Raw genomic sequence first — 22,535 nt, 5'->3', positions numbered from 1 at the left:
GCTTCGGTGCCTTTGCCAAGTTGGCAGGAAGGAGAAGAGTTTGTATGAGGGTTGCGTGGGGTCCTTCATAATGCTGTTTCCTTTGTGGATGAAGCGTGTAGTGTAAATATCCGCGATGACGGGAAGAGAACCCCCGATGATCTTCTCAGCTGACCTCACTATCCGCTGCAGTGTCTTGCGATCCGATATGGTGCAGTTTCCGAAACAGGTAGTGATGCAGCTGCTCAGGATGCTCTCAATACAACCCCTGTAGAATGTGATGAGGATGGGGGTTGGGAGATGGACTTTCCTCAGCCTTCGCAGAAAGTAGAGATGCTGTTGGGTATTCTTTGCTATGCAGCTGGTGTTGAGGGACCAGGTGAGATTCTCTGCCAGGTGAACACCAAGAAATTTGGTGCTCTTAGCGATCTCTACCGAGGAGCTGCCGATGTTCAGCGGGGAGTGGTCGCTCCGTGCCCTCCTGAAGTCAACAACCTTTTGTTTTGTTCACATTCAGAGACAGACTGTTGGCTCTGCACCAGTCCGTTAGCCGCTACACCTCCACTCTGTAAGCTGACTCGTCATTCTTGCTGATGAGACCCACCACGGTCGTCTCATCGACGAAGTTGATGATGTGGTTCGAGCTGTGTGTTGCAGCACAGTCGTGGGTCAGCAGAGTGAACAGCAGTGGACTGAGAACACAGCTCTGGGGGGCCCCCGTGCTCAGTGTGATGGTGTTGGAGATGTTGCTCCCGATCCGGACTGACTGAGGTCTCCCAGTCAGAGAGTCTAGGTTCCAGTTGCAGGGGGAGGTGGTCAGGCCCAGTAGGCTCAGCTTTCCAGTTTCTGGGGGATGATTGTGTTCAATGCTGAAGTCTATGAACAACATCCGAACAAATGTGTCTTTTTTGTCCAGGTGGAATGTGATTGGCAATGTCATCGTCTGTTGAGCAGTTCGGACGGTACGCAAACTGCAGCGGGTCCAGTGAGGGGGGCAGCTGGGTCTTGATATGCCTCATGACGAGCCTCTCGCAACACTTCATGATGATGGACGTGAGTCATTCGGGCAGGACACTGAAGACTTCTTCGGCACGAGGACGATGGTGGCGGCAGGGTATCCTGAACAAGGACTCCCGATTCCCTGTGCATCTCTGCATCTTTGAATTATCTCACCAGCTAAATAGTTTTCTGTCCATCTATTTCTTCCTCCAAAGTGCATGACCATACACTTTCCAATATGTTATTTCATTTGCCACTTCTTTGCCCATTCCTTTAAACTATCTCTCTGCAGGGTCTCTGTTTTCTCAACATCACCCACTCCTTCACCTATCTTCGCATTATCGGCAGGTTTAGCCATTAATTGATTAATCCCATAGTCCAAGTCATTGACATACATCATAAGAAGCAACTGTTCCAACAACGACCCCTGTGGAACTCCAACAGTAACCGGCAGCCAGCCAGAATAGTATGCATTTATTCCACACTCTGCTTTCTGCGGATCAAGCAATGCTCCACCCATACTAGTAACCTGCCTGTTATTCCAGGGCTCTTATCTCTCTAAACAATCTCCTGTGCTGCACCTGGTCAGGTGCCTTCTGAAAATCCAAGGGCACCACATCCTCTGCATCCCCTTTGTTACCCTGCTTGTAATTTCCTCAAAGAATTGCAGTAAGTTAGCCAGGCAGTATTTTCCTTTCAGGAAGCCATGCTGGCTTTGGCCTATCTTGTCATGTTTCTCCAGCTACTCCGGAATATCATCCCTAACTATCGACTCCAGCAACTTTCCACCCACTGATGTCAGGCAAATCGTTCTCTAGCTTCCTTTCTGCTGCCTCGTGCCCTTCTTAAATAGCAGAGTAGCATTTCCAATTTTCCAGTCATCCAGTACAATGCCAGAATTGATCAATTCTTGAAAGATCATTGTTAATACCTCCACAATCTCTCCAGCTACTTCCTTGAGAACCCGAGGTTGCATTCCATCAGGTCGAGGAGATTTATCCACCATCAGACCATTAAGCATACTGAGCACCTTCTCGGTCGTAATTTTCACTGTACGTACTTCACTTCCCTGACACTCTAGAATGGCCGGTATACTGCAGCTGATTTCCACTGTGAAGAATGATGCAAAATACTCATTCAGTTCCTCGGCCATCTCTGAGTCTCTCATTAATATATATCCAGCGTCATTTTGTATTGGTCCTATATCTACCCTCAACTCTCTTGTATCCTTTATATACTTAAAAAAGCTTTCAGTATCGTCTTTGATATTAGTCGCCAGCTTCCTTTCATAATTCATCTTTATTTTGCTTTCCTATTGAGGCATACATCTACAGAATTGGCTCCAACTCCTGAACTTGTGGCTCAGTGAGTATGTAAAGGAATGAGATTATATCAGAGAGTATCTGCCGACACTGATTAAGCTCTCCTGACTGGACACATCTTATGCACGTTGCCACAGCCTCTTGTTAGAAAAAGTTATCCTTCCTCAGACCGGCAGGAGAGCGGGGTTGTTTGGATTTACCTTTCTCAGGTGATGATAGAGGCAAAATCTATTCAGGAGAGAGGTTTCAAAGATTTAAAGCGCATTTCTTATCAACGCATTTATAAATTATGCACCTTGAGATTTGTCTGCTTATAGGCAGTCGCAAAGAAAGAAAATGGAAGAACACTATATAAAAAAAACAAAAGTGACTGCGCAGAGAAAGAGAGAGAAAGAAAAACACATTGTGCAAAGAATTGAATCGATCCAACAGCATCCTTTTTCGGACTGACATACGTTCCCGCAGCACCCGGAGCAGGCCCAAAGCCTCGGTCAACAGTTTTCACACCAGCAGAGCAGCAAAACACATCAGCCGTTATGTTATTTATTTAATTACATTAACGGGGCCGAGAAGTTCACGAGATATCGGGATTGAATAAATTATCACAACTAGGTGAGAGTGAAGTTATCGTAAGGTGCAAAATACGCCATCAGAGGAAATTAGTGTCATTCGGGTCATCTGGCCTGCAGCTCAGCCGCTGTCCTTTGTGAGACTCGTTAATGTTTATCTGGAAGAACAGCCCGGTGGTAAAAGAGAATGTGGAAGAGAGAAGGTGGAAGATAAACAATACGTGACAGTAGGGTCTCTGAAAATGGGTTATTGAAATAATGTAAAACACATTCATTGCTGACGTGTCGCGTTAGAGGCCTCCGAATGGGTCGGAACAAAGAAATAATAACAAGATGCGGCAGGAGACGGCAACACGGAAAGAAAAGCAGAGGGACACGGGCAGAGAGAAAGGTGTGAAATAAATCAATAAAGAGCGGTTAGCAAGGGAAACGATGTGATGTCAGCAAGGAATCGACAGATAAAAACAATGAAAGAAAAGAATGAGCAACGTCCACAGCGGAGCAGCGCAACACCACGTTCAGCCGAGAGCAGAGTGGCGCAGCGGGAGCGGGCTGGGCCCGGGGTCACCCGTTCGGTCGCTGGATTGACGGTTGTTCCCAAGGAGAGCTCTGGACGTGTCAGAGGTCAAATTAAATTAACGGACCCTATCAGGACAGTAGAAAACTGTCCTGACGTGTGTAAACTTAGAGAGCATCGGATGAAGAACTTCATGCGGATGGTGTTTGGAAACTGGAACCCATGCTGAGTGGCTGGTGGAGGCAGGTACACTCACAATATTAGAGAATTGTCTGGACGAGCACTGGAATCCTCAAGACACTGGAGGCAATAGCTGGTAAGCGAGCTCTTTTCTGGTGTGATCGGTAGTTGATTGCCAACACGGACACTGTGGGCCGAAAGGCCTGTGTCAGGGTTGCTTGATACTCTGATTCTATATTATATTTGTTAATGACAATAAAATGTTTAATTTATTGTCGTAATGAGGGGGCCGGGGAATGAGGAGAGAGATCCCACAGGGTATAATTACACAGAGTGGGTGATGAGAGGACTGACACACTCAGTGTGAACACATCATCCGACATGTTTTGATGTGTCCTGGTTTGTTGTGGGAATCTGGATTAGAGAGAGAGCAGGGAGCTGTACTGATCGGTTCACCGGGGAAAATGTGAGGGACAGCAAATCCATCCGTGATCCACCGGCCAGCCTAGGGTGAATAGTAATTTTACACCCACTCATCTATTTAAATAATTTCGGGAGTTCGTACGCGAGTTGGCAGGGTTAGACCACCCGGACGCTAGAAGTCTGTACGGATCGCATTCTGTGAGTGGTTTACATCTGATCGTTTCGATGGAAGAAGATCAAAAGTCTACTTACTACGATCGTCGGAAATCGAACCTGCGTCGGTTACCTGGAAGACAGCTATGTTCAGCATTATATCACCATCGTTCTATTATTCTGCAGGGGACTCGGGTGCTGAACCGTCTCCAGTGGTGTATGATAGTGGCTGGGACTGCTTTCAAACTCTGGTGACTCTGATGCCTCAGTCTCTGCAGTTCCTGATATGTCCAGTTGAGGTCGCCTTTCTCCGACAGCCCGGAGATACACAACAGCCAGTTTTCAGTGAAGTGTTTGGTTGAAGTGGATTCGATGAGCGACAAATCGTTTCCCTCCTGAACCATAACAAAATCTGATTAAAATACTGTGATTAAAAATGATATTTCCAACAACACGGAGTTGGGCTCGAAAGAGAACGCTACGTTTCACTAATCTTTGAACACAAAAAAGTGACTACATCGCTGGAGAAATAGCGATGATAGCGAGATAGCGAGAAAACTGAGACAGTGTTGTGGGAAGGACACGAGTGAAAGGCTCCAGTATTGCAATCAATAAACATCAGGACAAATCTATTTACACTCGTGTACTCTTTAATATGCATGCCAAGAGGTATCGTTTGCAGTTCCTCGTTAGTATAGTGGTTAGTATCCCCGCCTGTCACGCGGGAGACCGGGGTTCAATTCCCCGACGGGGAGATGCTAAACTTTTGCGGCATTCTTCAAGAAGAATATTGTCTTAAAACGACAAATAAAAGTGGACAAAGAACATGTGTTTACGCGATCAATTCATTGGGCATTGGGAAGGTGGAATAACTCGGGCTGCTGTGAGCCCGGGACGGTGGAGTCTTCCGAGAAGAAAGGGGCGTTCACTCTCTTTCCTCTTATGTCCCCTGAGAATCTATATCTCATCACCGTTCGTTGTTAAACTCAGTGATAGATTCCGTCACTCCGAGCACATTAAACCGGGGCTTTGTTGTCAGCTATTAACTCCCGCAAAGTCCCACCGAGGAGTAAGTTAACTGACCAATATCAGTCCTGTTCAAGGGTGCCGGTCCGAAACGTCGACAGTTTACTCTTTTCCATCGATGTTTCCTGGTCTGCTAAGTTCCTTTAGCATTTTGTGGGTGTTCCTCGGATTTCCAGCATCTGCACATTTCTCTTGCTTGTAACCAACATTAACTGTCACCCTGGAACTCTTCGTGTGCATCCTCATCTTGTTTTGGTGCTCAAAATGGCTCCAGTCCCCTGCTGTGCACAGGGACACTAAGCTCTCAAAGATCATTCTTGTCTGGGTTGTCTGACACTCTCTGTAAACTTTCCTTGCCAAATTCTACATTCACTTGACTTGCTGTAACTTCCACACTCCCCGCATCCCTTTTGTCTTGCAAAGGAAAACATGGATTGTGGCTGCTGTTGAATTGCATAGAAAATTCGGCTCCCCACAGTGATCCTGTCATCATCTATCTGAAGAGGAGGACTGCTGAAAGATAGGAGGCAGCTGTTCTTTGGGCCATCACTCCACACAGTGCTCCCAGTAAGAAATTTAAACAAGTTTCAACACGGTCTAGAGTATAAACCCCCTTGCCCACTGTACACTGGAGTGACACAAACATCCTTGCAGGGAATGAGGCTAATCAAGTAATGGCCGCGCCGCCGTGTTTGGCTGCTTGTCGTCGTCTTTTGCCGTTCCTGGAAATCCCCCCACCCCATACCGATTCTATTTACAATTCTCGCATGTTTTCTGGTGGCTCCACTGATTGACAGCTCCTTTGCCCCACCCAGTCACGTGATGCTATCGTCACAGAACACAACGAGCTGACGTCACATCGTCAACGACGTCGTTTCCCTGGAAACATTCCAGGGCGGGGACGGGGCGAAAAGTCCAAGATGTTGGAGTTGGTCTCTCATCTTCCTGCCCACGGAACAGTGAGTGTCTGTCAGGGCCTCACCGCACCGGCTCTCTGCCTCAGGTACAATATTTAAACCATATTTGCACAGTTACATGGATAGGAAAGGTTGACAGGGACACGGGCCACACAACTTGGTCGGCGTGGATGAGTTTTTCTGAAGGGACGGTTTCAGTTCTGTATAAATCACTGATTATATTTTGGGAGTTAATTCCGGATTCCAGCTATTCTCTGTGTGAAGTGTGTACCCTTCAGATCCCCTTTAAATCTGTCTTTAATCAGTTTTGTCTAATTCTAATGAGAGGCAGTTATTTGGCTGATAAGGCAGGTAGAACACACAACCCTGTCTACCTGTGATGCCAGGGTCAGGGAACTGTGTAACAATATTAGAGACAGATGCACAGGTACTTCAGTGAGCAAGGCTTGGAGGGATATGAAATTAATGCAGGAAAGTGCGATTAGTATAGCTGTGCGTGATGAGGAGCATAAATGTGATGGGCCAGAGGGTTTGTTTCTGTTCTGTACAACCCTGACCACAGCAGTCCTCCACTGCAGTGGATTTGTTACGTTCATTCTCAGCTATGAGCCTGTTCCAGTGAAACCCTTATCCTCTGAGAAGATATCTGTACCCTCCCACTGTGACGAAGCTGTCAGCCATCTCTCCTAATATTAACCAGAGTACTTCACCAATTTCCCATATAAAGCACTGTTACTGGTGCACAGAGAATGGGAGCATTTTGGTCACCGTTTGAGGGGTTTGGTTTACTGTGTGACCATTAATACTTTTGTTTAGTAACAAAAGTATTGTCCCTTGTCCTGGGTTCTGAGTGTTTTAGGTAAGTCCATACTGAAGTCTGCGTTCCAGGTTCCCACTGCACTTTTCACAGTCAGTGGATTCTGCATGACTAAACCGACCATCAAGAATCTGTCTCCACTAACTCAGCCCTGGGTCTGTCTTCTACCCTGCCCTGGTGATTCAAATGCTCATCCAGATGGTCCTTAAATACCAGCCTACACCACCCCCACAGGCTGTGTGTTCCAGATTGTAACCCTCAGATCCTCTTTAAACCACACATTTCTCACGTTAAGCCTGTGTTCAAAAGCACCTTACTTGTGTGCATTAAGTTCCATCTGCTGCTTTTCCAGCTTGTCCACATCCCATGTCAACATTTGTTTCCATTCCTCACTGTCCACTGCATCCCTAATCTGGGTGTCTCCTACCCTGCCCTGGTGATTCAAATGCTCATCCAGATGGTCCTTAAATACCTGCCTACACCACCCGTCAGGAAGTGTGTTCCAGATTGTAACCTCTTTCATTTTGCCACCTGCTCCACATCCTACATCAAGATTTGCTAGCTGCCTTTGCTGTCCATCACACCCCTAACCTTGGTTTTGTCGTGGTTTCTCGTGCCCCACAAATGACCAGGAGACGCAGAAGATTCTTCAAGAAGTATTAAACTTTAATTTGCAAATCAAAGCTGAGACAGTAATTGAGCTAGTCGCTGATTGCCCACCGATCCTTGGACATAGCATTTTTTATAGCAATCTCCTGGTTTAGTTGCATTAGCATATCCAATCGGTCTACAGTTGCGTATCACAAGTACATCCGCCACTATTGTTTCTACCCATTGACTTAATCATGTTCTAATCTACATCTCTTAGCTACCTCTCATTAACACACCATTGTCTTCTACATTCTTAAGATTTCATTCTCCTACTAAATTGGGTACATGCATAGCAAATAGCAAACTCAAACTACATAATCTACATCTTTTAGCTTCCTCTTATTAACACACCATTGTCTTCTACATTCTTAAGATTTCATTTTGGATACATGCATAGCAAATAGCAAGTTTCAAAGCTGACTACATTGTTTTGGTTACACAGCAAACAATTTCAACTTTTATACTCCAATATATCCCCCCAGAGAAAGAAGACTAAGAGTCTGCACACAAAAGCCCCAAAAAACTCAAGCACTTATTCCCAAATCTCGGGTTAAACTATAATTTTCTGCGCCAAGACCTCAAAGTATTCTCTCCCTGTTACCTTGGGCCGCTGAGCCAAAAACCTGTCCCTCTGTACCTGAGACAGGTAAAAAGACTCAGCAGCCCTTACAATCTACTTCCACACTGTCGTTTTGCTCTTGTTCATCCTGCAGGTGTTGTAGGCTGTAACGATACATTTTCGGTGTTTCTTTCTCCACTAAGCTTGCTTCAGTAATTGCCAGGAGCATCGGAAATTGTTTGGTTGCAGCAGGCACTGCAAGAGATTTGAGACAAGGAAGAAAACAGCACAGCACAAGCGCACAGCTCAACAATATAATACTGACAGTTATTGCTATTTTAGTCAGCCATGCTCCCCATCCTCCAAGTCTACTTTCCAACCAATCAAAGAACTGATGTTCAAATCCTGCATTCTGTTTGACCTCCGTCCGCAGATTCTTTAATTTATTCATTGCTCAGGTGAAAGACCCTTCTGGGCTAGTATTGTTTGGTATGAAAGTGAAGCATTGTTCTCCAAACATTACACACACACCCCCTTTTTCTGCCAAAAGCCAATCCAGTACCTGTCTGTTTTGCCATGCCACCCTGCCAGTTGCATCTAGCTGTTGCCCTAAGGCCTCCAGTGCATCATCGGTGTAGTTGATGAATCTGTTGATTGTAGTATACATAGTTTATCCATTCAACATTTTTGCTTACCCCTATCACAGGTATGATAGCTTCCCAGTGAGCATCTCATGCGGTGTCAGGCATGTCATTTGATTAGTTTGCATGCGGTAACTCATCAATGCTAACGGTAAAGCATCGACCCAATTAAGTTTAGTGTCTGCACAAATTTTGTTTAGTTTGGCTTTCAGGGTTCCATTAATTCTCTCTACCATGCCCTGCGACTGAGGGTGGTATACACATCCAAATCTTTGCTTTATCCTCAGCGCCTGTAGTACCAGTTTGACCACTTTCTGGATAAAAGCTGAACCATTGTCTGAGCTAACTTCTGTAGGTATTCCAAACCTTGGGATCACTTCATTTGTCAGGAATTTTACCACTGTCTTTGTCCCTTGATCTCTTGAAGGTACCACCTCCACTCATCTGCTAAATTGATCAATTACTACCAGCATGTATCTTTTCCCTCTCACTGTCTTTATCATGTCTACGTAATCGATCACTGGATGTTTAAATGGTCCTTCAGGTACAGGAATGTGACCTATTGGGGTTGTAATTCCCTTCCGAACATTATTCTGTGCGCATACCTCGCACTGTGACAAGACAAAGTCCACTGAAGCCTGTAAATAAGGTGACCAAAAACCATCCTTCTTTATTTGCTTTATCACTTCCCCCCTTGCACAATGGTCAATCCCATGCGCTTCTGAAATCAGAAACGTCAGTAGAGGGGTGGGCGCTACCAACAAACCGTCTTCCATGCTCCACAAACCTTCCGGGTTCTGCTTGGCCCCCCCTTTTCTCCACATTGTCTGTTCTGCCAAAGTTGCCTTACCTTGTATTTCAATTAGGTCCTCTACGTCAGGTTCTTAAAACTCTATGTGCTCTTTCAATTTCAATTCCTTGACTTCCTTCTTCCATTTCCAAAATTTTCGGAATCCAATCTTGAAAGAATTTTATTGGATTTTCTCCCTCTGTACCTTCCTTAAGACCAACAATTTTAATATTATTTCATCTACTAGAGTTCTCAAGCGCATCCATTTTTTCAAGCATCCGTTTTCTTTCTGCTATCCAGACAGAATTATCATTTTCTATTTTTTCTATTCTTTCAGTATTTTCTTCCACTTTTACTTCCATCTCTTTAACTTCCTTCTCCATCTTTTTTTGTTTTTCCACCACATTATCAAGTGTATTCTGTATCCTTTTTATATCTGTTCTTATAGCTTTTAATTCATTCGTCATATCTATTCTTATAGCTTTTAATTCCTTCGTCATATCTGTTCTTGTAACTTTTGATTCTTTCATCATATCTGCTCTTATAGATTTTAATTCATTCGTTATATATCTCAGGATATCTTTTATGTCTCCTTTAATCTCTTTCTTCTTTTCTTTTTCTTCCTCCTCCGAATTTCCCAAAAAGTCTGTGTCTCCTTCCGATTCCGATCCAATTTCACTTCCAGCCATAATTAGGCTTTGTAGTTCTGTTGATATCTTTTCATACAAACTTTCGCGCATGCGTTCCTTCCGTTTCTTCTTAGAGACCGCCGACATTGCTACAGCTTCCTTCCCCTCATCATCAGAAGTACGGTGCACTTCGCTGGGAGGAGATCGAACTTGAGTCCGATGCTTCACCGAAGCGGTTAGGCCTTTTTCCCCACCAATTTGCACAGTCTTCAAAGTAATAACTTTCTTCTGTTTCAGTTTAGGAGCCATATCAAAAGATATTCTGGAGTTGCTTATAAGTAATTTCTAATAGATATTAGTTAACTCTTCTTCATTTAAACCCTATTTCATTACTTTTTACGAGGGAGCTGGATTCCCAATGTCTCGACCCTACGTCATCACGTGACGTCCCCCCTCTACGTCAGGTTCTGGAGTTAGGCTTACCTGGGGGGCAATGACAGTTGAGGTACACCCAGACGCTTTTCTGGCTGCCTCGTCCGCTGCTTGATTTCCCTTTGTTATTACATCATTTCCCTTTTTATGTGCCTGGCATTTTACTATAGCCAATGCTTTAGGTTTCATTATGGCTTTTATTAAGTCTAGAATTTGCTGACAATGTTGTATGGGATCTCCACTACTTTTTTTAAAACCTCTCTGCTTCCACACTGCCCCGAACAAATGGCATACTACATGAGCATTTGCCGAATCAGTATAGATGTCTACTTTCTCACCTTCCATCATTTCACATGCAGCTGTCAGGGCTTTGATTTCCGCTAGTTGGGCGGAACACGGTTGGGGACAGGACTCCATCCTAATAATCTTATAGCTCGACTGATCCTGCTGCACTACTGAGAACCCTGCATGATTTCCATCATAATCCCTATAACAACAGCCATCTACGAACAGAACCTTTTTATCTGCATCTTCTAGTGGTTCTGACCATAAATCTACTCTCAAAATGTCATTGTCTACCCTACACAATCATGGGGTTCTCCCTCATAGCCCAAAGGGACAAAATCGGCGAAATTACTGGTAGTGCATCTCTGTATAGTTATATCTGGAAATGTCAATAGCATCTGATACGCTGCTATCCTGGCTGGCGTCAGCACAAATTTCCCTCTTTCCAGCAATTCTGTTACTTTGTGGTGTGTGTACAGAGTCACAGGATAGCCCAGGGTTACAGATGATGCCTTTCCATATGCATAGTACAGCGCCGCCAATCCCTGATAACAGGGTGGATACCCCCGAGCCACCGCATCTAGTCTCGTCCTGTAGTATGCTATCGGCTGCTTTGCTTTTCCTGTGCCTGTCTCTTGTGTTAGAACCGCTGTGACATAACCCTCCTGTCGGTTGGATACATACAAATGAAAAACCTTCTCGTAGTCAGGCAAAGCTAATGCTGGTGTTGACTGCAATTCCTGCTTGATAGTATTGAAAGCTATCTCCTCCTCTCCATTCCACTGTAAGCCGTTCTTCAAATTGGTATGTCCTGCTTCTTTCATTATCTTTCTCAAAGGTGCCACAATCTCAGCATATTCTCCTATCCAATCTGAGCTGTACCCTGCCATTCCCAAAAATGTCATCATCTGCCCTACAGTCTGGGGTTTTGGGGCCTTAGTTATTGCCTCAATCTGATCTGGTGCTATCGCCTTCACTCCCTTGGATATTACCCTGCCTAAGTACTCCACTTGCTGCGTGCAAAATTGCAGTTTCTTTTTGGATACTTTATGTCCTCCGTGCGCCAGCTTCTCTAACAGAGTTATAGTGTCCTGCTCACACTGTTCCTCGCTGTGGGAGCAAATCAACAGGTCATCCACATACTGTTAACAATGTACTTTCCAATGGCATGCCCTCTAGGTCTGCCTTCAGCACCTGATTAAAAACATGTGGTGAATGTTTAAACCCTTGCGGCATTCTGGTATAGGTATACTGAGCACCTCTGTAAGTAAATGCAAACAAATACTGACACTGGTTGGCTAGAGGAATGCTGAAGAAAGCCGAACACAAATCAAACACTGAAAAGTAACTTGCTTCTGGTGGAACATTAGTCAAAAGTGTGTGTGGGTTGGGGACTACCGCTGGCCAGTCCTCTACCACATCATTTACCGCTCGCAAATCATGCACCAATCTCCACTTAGATTTATCTGCTTTTAAGACCGGCAGCAACTGGGTATTGCATGGACTGTTTGTTCTTTTAAGCACTCCTATTTCAAGCAACCCCTGCACTGTCGATGCTATTCCCTCTTCTGCTTCTGGGCTTAGAGGGTATTGTGGTCTCCTGGGTGGAATTGCTCCACCTTTCAGCCTTATTTCCACCGGACTAGCTGTTTTTATTTTCCCTACGTCCGTGTCATGCTGTGACCACAGAATAGACGGCAGCTCATCTAACCTTCTATCTTTCTGCTGGCCTCAGGTGTGGTTGGGGAGTTATTTCGACCTCTCTCACTGTCCCTACCATATCTACACTTACCATTATTTTAATGCGATTGTTGGCTTCTGATATCCACACCTCTGGCGTGATTTTCCTCCACACTGTTACGGTTTCAGCACTCTTAGCTGAGGGTCTTAAGTCTTTAGACTGATATCCCTTGTTTACCAACAACGTTACATGGGGCGCAGCCTCCGGTATCCTGTACCATTTTTTCTAAAAAGGTGGTCCACTTAACTTGTAAAGCTGCCCCTTGCTTTCCAATTATCACAGCCTCCCCTTCCAGGTGCTGTTGGGTGCATGCCTCCAGGTGCCATCTCTCCTCTAACTCCCTGTTCTGAGTCTCGTCAAAAATCACTATACAATGTAGCTCAGATTTGGGCATAACAGCCCTGGGTAATATAGCCTGCACACCCTTTTTCCATTTTTCCATTTTTCCCAGGTTTTCTGAATCTGATCTGCGATGTCTCCTATCCAAAAGACATTAGCCTTCTTGTCTTCTCGCACTATCAATTGAGCCCCTGCTCTTTCCACACTCAGCCCATTTCTGGTGCATTCTAATTTTAATTTCAGTTTCAATAAGGCATCTCTGCCTAACAAATTAATCAGAGTTCCTTTAAATACTAGCACCGGCAAAACAATTCCTTTATTTCCCATTCTCAACTGCACTGGAGCCGTGCACTGTGTCAACTGTGTTTTCCCCGAGAACCCTACTGTCTTAATAAACTTTCCTGACATGGGAAGGTGAAGGGCATACTGTGGCTGTATACAAGTGTACACGTGGCTCCAGTATCTATCATCATTGGTGTCAGTTGCCCTTCTAACATAACCTGAACAATGGGTTCCTCGTCTGCCTCCCTTGTTATCATTGGGTAATATCCCTTCCCACTCGAGTTCTCAGGGAACCCCTAATACCTCGCATAGGGGTTCACAGGTCCACTTGGGCCTGTGCGGGCTGGTCCTTGGCTAAACTTTAGTTCCCTTATCATCGGTTCCTGCTGGTGTGTGACAGGCCATGGGGTAAACGGACATTCTCTTGTCATGTGACCTGGCTGATTACATCCCCAGCACAATCTCTCTACCTCTCTTTCCCCCTGTTTCCTCACTGGTCCCCTCTGCCCATAGCTCCTCTGTCCCCCTCCTTGGGACTTCCAGTCCTGTCTGGGCTGTTTGAATTTAGTCTGTTCCTGATAGGGCATTTGTGGGAATGCTCCTCTAAAGACGATTATTGGCATGGGGTTTTCCAGCCCTTGTCTTACAGTATGATCGGTTCCACCGGATAGCGGTGCTTCATCCAGTTCGATGGCTGTACTCGGACCAGTGGTTGCTGGCAGCATCTTTTTGATTTTCTCTTTTTCCTTCTTTTTGAGTTCTTCGAGCTGCATTTGTATTAACTTTCTTTGCACCTCTTCCTGCTGCTCAGCCAACCTTCGTTTGTCTTTCCGGTATTTCTCAACCGCATGGACTACGTGGTCTTTAAATTCTTGTGGGGTCATTGACGTCAGCCCAACCACTTCCTCCAGTTTGGATTTTACTTGCGGAGGCATTGCATCCAAAATGCTATACCGGAACTGTGAGGTCATAAATAAGCTAATTTCCACCTCTTGCTCAGTCTCCAGTCTCCACCTTTTCAACTGGTTTTCTACATAGGCTGCTGGGTTTTCAGTGTCTCCCAGTGGATCCCCTTTTAAGGCTTTGCGGGCCACTTTGGGTGGATAAAGCTTCCTGAGGGCCTGCCATACCCTCTGCCTCACTCTGTCAAACCCGTCTCCAGCAGTTCTTGGGTCGTTCGAGTTTACTATGCCAGTCATTTCCATTAGTTCGTTAAATTTGGAGGTTCCCATCAACCTTATCAATAGTGCCTTCAAATCTCCCATAGCCAATAATCGTCCCGCCGTTTCTTCTTCAAAGGCTCTAATCCATTTCCCTGCTCCTTCATGCATTCTTCCCAGCTGCCCTGGCTCTCCTCCTTGCCTGACTCCCCATCTGTCTCAGGGTATGTCTTTACTGCCTCCCACACAAATGTCTCCGGGGTTCTGATCTTCCCTCGGTCTCCCTGTGGAGTCCTTCCTTTCTGTCTTGATTCAATACTTGGTTGGCCCCTGGAGTATTTTTCGCATCTCCTCTGGCAATCCCCTCTCAGTAACTTATCTGGCTCTCTACTTCGGCAAGTCGCTCCCCGACCGCCTCCTTCTGCTCTTCTAGGCTTCTGCCTCCTACCTCTTCCCCACAAATTCTCGCATCCTCTCTCTCTCCACTTAACTCTTGCTCCTCCAATGAGTCACCTTCTCTTTCTTCCTGTCTGTGTCTGTACACCTGTGGCAGGGACTCCTCATGATCCTTACTCGTGCTTGATTCCCTTCTCTCTTGTGTTTCTCCAAGACTCTCATCTCCTATCTTTTTTCCACCTCCTCTTGAATGCCTCATCTCTTCCTGCCCTGATGAGCCACTTTCTTTTCTAGTCTGTTTATTTCTATAGTATAATCGATACTCCTCATACTCCTTTTCCTCTCTCAAGTATTTCATCCGTTCAATCTCTTCTTCCATTTCTCTCTTTGCCTGTTCCATCTTTATCCTTTCTGCCTGTATCTCCTTCCATATCGCTGCTTTTTCCTTCTCGTATTGTCTTTTTTCCTCCTCATTATCCCAAATTTGTACTTCTCCCTGCATGTTTACTGTTCCCGTCAGCAGGGGGCACTGCTTAGGGGTTCCTTCCTCATTATAGGGAGGGGGCTTTACTGTTTCTTTCACATCCAGGTACGGAGCTGAAGCCAGCTTCTCACTGTACCTTCCTCTCTCTCTAACAGGCTGTTTCTCCAGCACCTTAGTGTCTTCCTCGCTTGTAATCAATATTCTACCTGTCCTCCTCAGCCTTTCTCCCTCCGTTCTGAAGAGTTTTAGCACTTCCATTTCTCGTTCTCTTTTTAGCCCTCTTTTCTTAGATTTATCTTTTGGTTTGTAATTTTTAATTAGTGCCTCCATTTCTTCGCACAAGCTTACATCAAACGTTCCTTTTCTTGGCCATTTTGTGACCAGGTTTTTGGTTCTCTTTTCCCATTTTTCTAAAACTTTTGTGATCTCATATTTATTTACCAGGATTTTTTTTTGCTCAGAATCTCTACTGCTATTACTTTACCTGTCATGTTGTTCTCTCTTTTTAAGGTATTTCAGAGATTCACAGTTCGTTTACTGGATAATATTATTTACTCTAATTCTATGCCTAGTCTATCGTCTATCTACCAGCGCTTTAAACTATATATTGGACTGTCCTTGTTTCCTATTCTGTTCTGCCCGTACAGACCTCTATTCAGAGCGGTACCCACAGAACTTGCTCATTGCACCTCGTCTATTCAAACCCTTATCTCTTAAGGCGGTATCCACGAGGATTTTCTCTATTTTCCTTTCCCTGCCCGTTCAGATCTCCGTTTCATACGAAGCGGTATCCACAGGGATTTACCAACACCACGTGGAATTTTTCTTAACTTAACTTCTTATTAACTTATTTGTACTTACCCTCACTGCAGTGTTCTTGATCAATCCTCTGAGCCTCCTGTTAACCCCCAATTCTGCCAGATTCTTTGGACCGGAGAGACCCTTCGGCAGTGGTTCCACACTTCTGCGACTCCAAGACCTCCCCAAAGCCAACAGAATTCTTAGTCCAAATTGTCGCAAAAAGTGCTTATCTTTTGTTTCGGTGCACCCTTAATTCTGTTAGCCTTGTGGGTGTCCCTAGAGGACTGGGAAGCATCCCCAATCTGCTGTTTCCTTTCCACGCGTCTCTTTCCGGTCCTGCCGCTGTCGCCAATTTTGTCGTGGTTTCTCATGCCCCACAAACGACCAGGAGACGCAGAAGATTCTTCAAGAAGTATTAAACTTTAATTTGCGAATCAAAGCTAAGACAGTAATTGAGCTAGTCGCTGATTGCCCACCGATCCTTGGACATAGCATTTTTTATAGCAATCTCCTGGTTTAGTTGTATTAGCATATCCAATCGGTCTACAGTTGCGTATCACAGGTACATCTGCCACTATTGTTTCTACCCATTGACTTAATCATGTTCTAATCTACATCTCTTAGCTACCTCTCATTAACACACCATTGTCTTCTACATTCTTAAGATTTCATTTTGGATACATGCATAACAAATAGCAAGTTTCAAAGCTGACTACATAGTTTTGGTTACACAGCAAACAATTTCAACTTTTATACTCCAATAGTGTCATCTGCAAACTTGCTGATCCAGTTTACCACGTTATCATCGAGATCATTAATACAGATGGAAAACAACAATGGACTCAACACCCGGAAGATCAACCAGGGCAGGATGAACACAGTAATGACAGGTTCCTGAGAAGTGTTCATGACCAGAGACTTTGTGTGTTTCTGCCTCCAACACCTCCTCTGATGTCTCACTTGGAATACCTCACTGTGAAATACTTTAAACTCCCTTTAAATTTCCCACCTCTCACAATAAAACTATTCCCTTTAGTTTTACACCCACATCAAGGGAAACTGTCTCTGTCTCTCTCACCTCTGTATGTCTCACATAATTTTATCCACCTCCATCACCTCACCCTTCAGATCTTCTTTAAACCTCCAAACTGTCACGTTAAAACTATTCTCTGCAGTTTTAGGAGGGAGAAAACTGTTCCTATGGCCCACAAAGCTGTGCCGAACGTGTCCCTACCATAGAACTACCTAGGCTGTATACATAGCCCTCTATTTTTCTAAGCTCAATGTAGCCATCCAGGAGTCTCTTAAAATACCCTATTGTTTCCACCTCCACCATCACCGCTGGCAGCCCAATCCACACAGTCACCACTCTCTGCGTAAAAAAAAAAACTTACCCAACATCTCCTCTGTACCTACTTCCAAGCAGCTTAAAACTATGCCCTCTCATGCTAGCCATTTCGGCCCTGGGGAAAAGCCTCTGACTATCCACACGATCAGTGCCTCTCATCATCTTATACACCTCTATCAACCACCTCTCATCCTCCATCGCTCCGAGGAGAAAAGGCAGAGTTCACTCAACTTACTCTTATAAGGCCTGCTCCCCAATCCAGACAACATCCTTGTAAATCTCCTCTGCACCCTTTCTATGGCTTACACATTCTTCCTGTAGTGAGGCGACCAGAACTGAGCACAGTACTCCAAGTGGCGTCTTACCAGGGTCCTATATAGCTGCAACATTACCTCTCGGCTCCTAAATTCAATTCCATGTTTGATGAAGGCCAATACACCGTACGCCTTCTTAACCACAGAGTCAACCTGCACAGCTGCTTTGTGCGTTCTATTTATCCGACACACAACACTCCAGAGAGAAAAAAAAAATTCCCTCACGCACCACTGAAGTATTTCTAGGAATTTACTGCTTTAAATTATAGGAAGTGCTTTTCCATTCTACAAATCCCCGAGGAGCTCGGTGTGTCCCTCCCGGCACCGTAACCAGTTCGAGCGCCCTCACACACAGCAGTTGGTGGGTGAGTGTCCAGTGATGAGAGGGTTAATTCATTAGAACAATTGTTCTTCTGGGTCGCAGGTAAAATAATAAAAACTGTCACATAAAAGGGTAGCTGAGGAGCTGGTGTGAGGTGGGTGGGGATTCAGGTACAAGGATCACGGCAAAGTTTGGATGAGAGTCGCAGGGGAATGGGAACCACAGCAGGTGAGAGGGTTGAGAAAGGATATATGACAAGACCGCTTGGGAAGTAACAGACCAAGGGGCAGGCTAATAAACATGGTGGGACTGATACGCTGAAATGAGCCTATTTCAACATACCTGGGTTTCATTGTTTTACATGTGAGTGTGGGAGGGAGGGGGTTAAAAGATGCAGAGGTTACCCCACTGGGAGTGTCACAGCAAACTGGAGGGCTTATTTAAAGAGGCAATTTGCAGATACACTGATGGGATTATTGTATTGGCCCCCCAATAACCACCAGGGGCAGAGGCATGGATATGTTTGTGCTCATGGAGAGGTGCAGAACAACAGGGTTGTCACAGTGGGGGACATTTTCTTCCCTAGAATTGATTGGATCTTACTCAATACTTAAATGCGCAAGATTTGTTCAGTGAATCCGAGGAGTGTTTGAAACATTATGTACAGAGCCCAACCAGAGGAGAGAACATACGGGAATTAGTTTTGGGGAATGGCCCAGGCCAGTTAACAGCTGAGAGTCAGTGAACATTTTGGGAACAGTAATCACATGTTAGTTTTTCAGCTAGTTATGAGTGAAAATATGATCAGATCTTGTATGGAGGTATTATCTTAAAAGAGGGCAAGTTAGGGTGGACCAAGACAGAAGCTAAGGGGCATTGATCGGGAGCAGCCACTGTCAGACATGTGGGAGATGTTTAAAGACCAGCAGATCTGAGTTCATGTTCCGGTGAGGTTAAGGACAAGGATAGTAAGGTAACTTTTGGATGAGCTGAGAGATCACAAATTTAGTCCGGAAGGATAGGTAAATTTTACGAAGTTAACATCAGACTGAGCCCTTGTAGAATTTAAAGACAGCAGGGAAATGCTGAAGCAGGTGATAGGAAAGGCCATAAAGGGGCCACAAAATGCCCTTAGTGAGCAAGGCCACAGATAATCTCAGGAACTTTTTGATTGATATTAAGGAAATGAGAATCACAAGATATTGAAAAGGTCCACTCAAGGTGAAAGGAGGAATGTTGTGGTTGGAGTCAGAGCAAGTGGCTGAGCTACTAAATGAGTGAAAACAGAGTGGGGCATGTGAACGTGAGAAACATGCTGAGGTTAAGGAGGAGGTCTTTTGAAAAGTATTAAGGTGGATAAGACTCCAGACCTGATGACATATATCCGACAATAGTGAAAGAAGCAAGTGAGGATGTTGTTGGGGATTTGACAAGGAACTTTGTGGCATCACTAGTTACATGTGAGGTCCCACAGGACTAGGTGTAGCAAATGCTGTGCCTTTGTCAAGAAGGGAAATAGTGAGAATCCATGAAACTATAGACAAGGGAGCCTCACGTCAATGGTAGGGAAGTGTTACGTATTCAGGCAACAATAAATATATATGAGTTAGGCAAGGGTTTTTATAACAAATAACACGTTTATTAAACACTGAAAACAAACCCCCCAAAAGTAAACAAACACTAACGTAACCAGAAAACAGCTGCTGTGCGGCAGCTTAACAGTTCTTAAAGCGATGTTGCAAAAACAGTTTTTTAAAGCGATATTGCCAAAAGTTCAAAAAGCTCAGTCCATTTAAAAGGAGACTTTTTAAGGCGATTTAAATTCTCTTCCATGTAGTTTTCCTTCGATCCCCGGCGTCGAACTCTTCCCATGAAGAATTTTATGAAATGTAACGGTTTAAAGGCACTGACCTCTTCTTCCACACTATTCTCAATCTCCTGCTATCCCGCAGAGATTAACACGAGAACAGTCAACGAAATCCTTCCGAATGAGGATCACACAAGGTCGCACCCATTCCACCATTGAAAATCGATTCTCCTCGATCTTTAACTTCCGAACTCTTATCTTCACTCTCCACTAGCAGTATTGTAAAGAAACTGCTGGCAATGACCTTTTAAATTTTAGGCATTAGATAAAACTTCATGTTTCATCTAAACTGCGTCATCACATTAAATCACGCACTGGCATGAAGTCAGCTTGGCAAATCCAGCCACGAACTGCCCTACCCCACAGAGTGGGTCTTCCTTTTATATCCTGTAAAAAAAAACTGTCACATGACCTCTACTGGCGGGAAAATGACATCATTCCACCATCACAAGATCATTACCTCAAGTCCAGTATAACTTCAACCCCAGTCACGTGACAAGGGTACCACTGTCACGTGTCACGAGTACGTAACAGAAGCTACTGGGGAGGATACTGAGTAACAGGATTTATGCATATTTCACGACCATGGCCTACAGTTAACCTGGCTCTGTGCAGGCATTTCTGAGGGGGTAATATCACTGCTTGATGAGGGCAAGACAGTGGACATTATCTATATGGACCTTGGTAAGGTATTTGAAAAGGACCATCATGCTCAGCAGATTCTGAAGATAAAGATTTATGGGATCCAAGGTGAACTGAAATGTTGATTTAGAAGGCAGAGTAGAGTTGGAAGACTGTTATTCTGGTTGGTGATCCGTGTCTAGTGGTGTTTCACAAGGATTAATGCTGGAAATTATGTTGTTTGTGATGTATATCAATGTCTGGGTGAAAATGCAGATGGGTGTTTTACAAGCTTACAGGTGACTCCAAGACTGGTGAAGCTGCAGACAGTTTGAAAATTGATCAAAAAACACAGTGGGATATAGATTATTTACAGAGACCCTCTGCAGATTCTCTGTCAGAATAAAAGTTAAATTGAACAGGTCCTGCCTCTGCCACATCTGCTCTCAGGATGAGACTTTTCATTCCAGAACAAATGAGATGTCCTTCTTTTTCAAAGAAAGTGGCTTCCCTTCCTCGTTCATCAACGCTGACCTCAATAGCATCTCTTCCATTTCACACATGTCTGCTCTTACCCCATCCTCCCGCCACCATACCAGGGATAGGGCTCTTCTTCTCCTCACCTACCTCCCCTCCAGCCTTCGCATCCAGCACATAATTCTCCAGAACTTGGGCCATCTACTACGGAATCCCACCACCAAGCCCATCCCTGGTGGAAAGTTCCCTTCCCCCAACTTTCCTCAGGGATTGTTCAGTCCCCTGCGTAACTCCCTTGACCATTTGTCCCTCCCCACTGATCTCTCTCTTGGGACTTATCTTTCTTAGAGGAACAAGTGCTACACCTCCTCCCTCACTGTCATTCAGGGCCCTAAATGGCCCCTTCCAGGTGAGGCACCACTTCACCTGAGTCTGTCTGTTGGGATTATGCAGTGTCTCGTGCTCCAGGTGGGGTCTCCAATACATCGGTGAGAACCAACGTAGATTGAGAGACTGTTTTGCTACATCTGTCAGAAGTGGGATTTCCCAGTGGCCACCCATTTTAATTCCAATTCCCATTCCCATTGGTTGGGGGAACAACACCTTATTTTCTGCCTGGGTAGCCTCCAATCTTATGGCATGAACATCAATTTCTCGAAATTCTGGTAGTACCCCATCCTCCTTTATCAATCACCTCCCATTTTCATCGTCTCCCTCTGGTGCTCCTTCCATCTTTTTCTTTCTTCTATGACCTTCTGCCACTCCTATCAGACACCCACTTCTCCAGCCCTGTATCTCTTTCACCAATCAACTTCCCAGCTCTGTACCATCCATGCTCCTCCCAGTTTCACCTATCCCCTTATGCTTCTCTATCCACTCCCCCCCACCTTTTAAATCTACTCATCTTTTTTCCAGTCCTGCCAAAGTGTCGCGTACCGACAAAAACAACTGTACTTTTACCATAGATGCTGCCTGATCTGCTGAGTTCCTCCAGCATTTTGTGTGTGTTGCTTGGATTTCCAGCATCTGTAGATTTTCTCTTGTTAAGTTTGAAGAACCTTGGTTTTCAAGGGATATTGGGGTCCTGTTTAGGAAAATAAAGAGGTCCACAGCAGGTTTACATAGGTAGGAACAAATGAGGTGCTAACAGAGTATAAGAAATGAAAGAGAACTCTTAAGAAGGAAATCAGGACTAAAAGAAGGCGTGAGGTTGCCGTAGAAGACAAGGTGAAGGAGAATCATAAGGGATTCCATAGATATGTTGAGAGCAAAAGGATGGCAAGGGACATAATTGGTCCTCTGAATATCAGAGTGGCAAGCTATGCATTGAGCAAAAAGACATGGGGGAGATCTTAAAAGGATATTTTTGCACCTGTATTTACACAGGAAACAGACTCAGAGTCTGTAGAAGTGAGGCAAAGCAGCACTGAGGTCATGGACCCCACCCAGCTTACAGAGGAAGAGGTGTTGGCTGTCTTGAGGCAAACTAAGTTG

General features: G+C 44.8%; 1 non-coding gene across 1 annotated transcript; it reads left to right on the top strand.

Moving 5' to 3' along the window:
• Nucleotides 1–4,825: 4,825 nt before the first annotated feature.
• trnad-guc (transfer RNA aspartic acid (anticodon GUC)) lies at nt 4,826–4,897 on the top strand. Its single transcript has one exon. It is a non-coding gene; the product is annotated as a tRNA-Asp (tRNA).
• The last annotated feature ends 17,638 nt before the right edge of the window (nt 4,898–22,535 follow it).

Source organism: Hemitrygon akajei, chromosome 28 (assembly GCF_048418815.1).
Source record: "Hemitrygon akajei chromosome 28, sHemAka1.3, whole genome shotgun sequence".
NCBI lineage: Eukaryota > Metazoa > Chordata > Chondrichthyes > Myliobatiformes > Dasyatidae > Hemitrygon > Hemitrygon akajei.
Note: the sequence above shows the minus strand (reverse complement) of the source record. Positions and strands in the feature narration are given on the sequence as shown.